The sequence below is a fragment of the Gymnoscopelus microlampas genome, assembly GCF_963454915.1.
Source record: "Gymnoscopelus microlampas genome assembly, chromosome: 19".
In the NCBI taxonomy this organism is placed as follows: domain Eukaryota; kingdom Metazoa; phylum Chordata; class Actinopteri; order Myctophiformes; family Myctophidae; genus Gymnoscopelus; species Gymnoscopelus microlampas.
This window is the reverse complement of record NC_139956.1, coordinates 5,263,495-5,266,793: the sequence shown is the minus strand read 5'-3', so window position 1 is coordinate 5,266,793 and position 3,299 is coordinate 5,263,495. Positions and strand designations below refer to the sequence as shown.

At 42.0% G+C, this 3,299-nt stretch overlaps 1 pseudogene across 1 annotated transcript in view; it reads right to left on the bottom strand.

The window, feature by feature from the left end:
• LOC311035184 (neuropeptide Y receptor type 2-like) overlaps positions 1-3,093 on the bottom strand; it is a 26,511-nt pseudogene extending 23,418 nt beyond the window's left edge. Inside the window, exon 1 of the transcript in view lies at positions 2,941-3,093. The product of the transcript in view is annotated as a neuropeptide Y receptor type 2-like (transcript). The remainder of the gene's footprint in view (positions 1-2,940) is intronic.
• Between the last annotated feature and the right edge of the window lie 206 nt (positions 3,094-3,299).

Here is a 3,299-nt window from a genome sequence, read left to right as displayed (position 1 = left end):
AATTATTTCTGGCTGCGTTTGCCCACTGCCAAGATTTTTCATTGAAAAAAAAAAGTACTCAGGAGCCGAGATACAGCATTTTTAATTTTTAAGTTAACAAGGAAGTGGATGGGAGTCTAGATCTTCGAAAAATCATATCTCCTTGGTCTTTGGGTCAAATTTAAAAAGTTTTTTTTTTTTTTTAAAGTCGTTTTAGTTGTTCTAGGCAGGCATGGCTTATGGGACAGAAGTCGTTTTAGTCGTTCTAGGCAGGGAATGAGTTTAGACCTAGAGCCGATTCTACAAAATGTCTTTTTTTGAAAATCTTAATTGTTTTTTGAAAAAAACGTATGCTTACTATGTCAGTGGTTCTCAAACTTTATTCATGTCAAGGACCCACAAAATGTATATGTATTTGGCCACGGACCCCCATCTCAACATATTTTGTTCCAGGGACCCCCTGCAGAAGCAAAGATTTTAGTTACAAATGTTCGCTTGAAAAAAGATATATTCAAAGATTTGCACACATTTTCACGATTTCTCAAAAATAGCCAAAGTGTAAAATAAGGCTTTTTAGCTCAAATCAAAAAATGACACAGATGTGTTTCCTGGCCTTAATGGGTTAAAAATAATAGCTGATACATGTACTTGTCATAGAGATGATAGCAATGAAACACATTTTGTTTTCTTAAACATTTCTCCATATAAAATATCTGAAGCTACTGTACAAACACCAGCTCTGTTGTTTCAGGACCATGGACAGTGCTAGTGCTGTTTGTTGTGCATTGTCAGATTGTAACCTTGTATGATGTTACTTAATGCATGCAGCTCTTCTTCAGCACCCTGGACAGTGTCACTATCAGTGTTGCAATGCTGAATAGGCTCTATGCACAGCAGCCATATTAGGAATGAATTGGGCCCCTTCCTTACTTCCTTCACAGGTGTTACCAATAATACTAAATGGTAAATGGTGCATTTATATAGCGCTTCTATCCGAAGTGCTTTACATTGATTGTGCCATTAACCCATTCACACACACATTCATACACCGATGGCGGAGGAAACCATGCAAGGCACCAACCTGCTCATCGGGAGCAATTAGGGGTTCAGCGTCTTGCTCAAGGACACTTCGACACTAACTCTAGGGGAGCGCCCCAGCCCGGGATCAAACTGGGAACCTTGCGGTTTACCAGTTCACTCTACCCGGCCACTCTACCCCTGAGCCACTGCCTGTTCCATTTAATGTGGCATAGTGGTTGTCTTAATTTCAAGGACCCCCATAACTCTGAGAGTGTATAAATGGAACCAAATGGACCCTTACAGGTCCATTTGGTTCCATTTGTACACTCTCAGAGTGACACACCCACCATAAGGGGTCATTTGGGAACCAAAATGGAGTTCTTTCTAGTGAGCCAACATGCACGTTATCAGCACCCTGACCAGAATGGAACAGATCCTTCATTAGTATCATTGGTAACACCTGTGAAGGAAGTAAGAAGAGGCCCAATTTCTTTCCAATATGGCTGCTGTGCATAGAGCCAATTGGATCGTGGTTGCACTGTATTTTAATGACGTGACGCGTACGTCGCTTAACACCTACACTACAGGTCACACCATGGACAATTGATATGCATCTAGGCTCATTCCTATGTTAATTCATGCTGGTGTGAGTCGGGAGCCTTTGTAAACTTTGTTGAGGTGTGAATTTAAAGTTGTTTTGAATCTATGCGTGTGCCTGCTGCGTGCTCCTGGTCAAATAGGTTCCTGCATGGCGCGCAAGGCCGTCCCATGAGCAATGCAACCCTGGTCACTATGGAGTTGAATACATGATTTAGTGAACGGAACAGCCGACTGGTTGAGGCAATGTGTTGCCCTTGACGCCAGGCAGTCCTCACCGTTTGTACAGCAGGTATTATTGTCTGCCTTTCATCCTGAAGAAGACGTTTTTTTTGTCGAAATGTTAATCAATAAAGCATTGACTGAGAGCTCTGTAAGCTATGCAGACTTCTATCATTTGATTTGCTTGAGGGTTATTTTATGCACCTCGACACTTTTTACAGTGTGGAATGGCCTGCAAATGGACCCCTGGTGCCATCCTGCAGCTCTACCCTGGGCGTTATACCGCCATACTAATAATCATGCTTGCTGCACTGAAACGTGCAGTTACTTTTGGGTCATCCGTGGTGATGTGTGAGAACACATTTTAAACGCTAACCAGTCAGCACAGACGAGGCATGCTACACCCAAGAACCCATAATTGAGATTGAACGATTGAATTGTGTTTTTTGGCATCGCACATTGGAACATATGAATAAAAATGTAATTTCTGTTTGGCTTTTAGGCTTCGTAATAAAAACTTATTTGACAAATAACTTAAATATACAAAGAAATGACTGACATATTTAATAATTGTATACTTTGAAAAACATTAAAAAATAGCGGAAATAGCTGATCTACAAGCTTACAACGTGTCACTTCATGATGCGTTGTAAGCTTGTAGATCTACTATTTCAACTTTTTTTATTTTTACGATTAGATGATTATGTAATAATTGTGACAGGCCTAGGCAAGACAATAAGCCTGCAACTCTACTGAGCAAATGTAAGATAGGATTTAGATGGGGGCGGCAGTGGCTCAGGGGTAGAGTGAAGCCTAATTGCTCCCAATGAGCATGTTGGTGTCTTGCATGGTTTCCTCCGCCATCGGTGTATGAATGTGTGTGTGAATGGGTGAATGTAATGCACAATCTATGTAAAGCGCTTTGGATAAAAGCACTTTATAAATGCACCATTTTACCATTTAGATGGTTTATATTTTTGGTGTGGTTTGGCATGTCTGAGGACACACACGCACATCACTTCGGTTCAGCCATGCTTGTGGGGAAGTTTGGGTCAACGAGAGAGAGAGATAGAGAGAGAGATGGAGAGAAAGAGAGAGAGAGAGACATTTAGCTGTCCTTACTTGTACTCCCAGCAGTTTGATCGGGTCTTCGATCCCTGGAAACTCCCCCAGGGGCCCCGCGCTGGGGCCATAGTCCTGGAAAGTGGGGTCGCTGGGGTCGTCACCGGATGGGGAGTAGTCCTGTGTGGCGTTGGCTTGAGAGACAGCTTCCATGTCCAATCATATGTCTTGTACATTCAGCGCCATTTTCTGCACACACAGCCTGACGAGAGAGAGAGGACAGACAGACAGCCAGCTTATTGTAGAACATATACATTATACATAGGCTACTGTACTGCTGATCAACCTAATTGGAAGAATTACCATGTTTATATAACTATAGTTTAAAGAGCTACTGTACGCCAACAAAGTCATCAAAA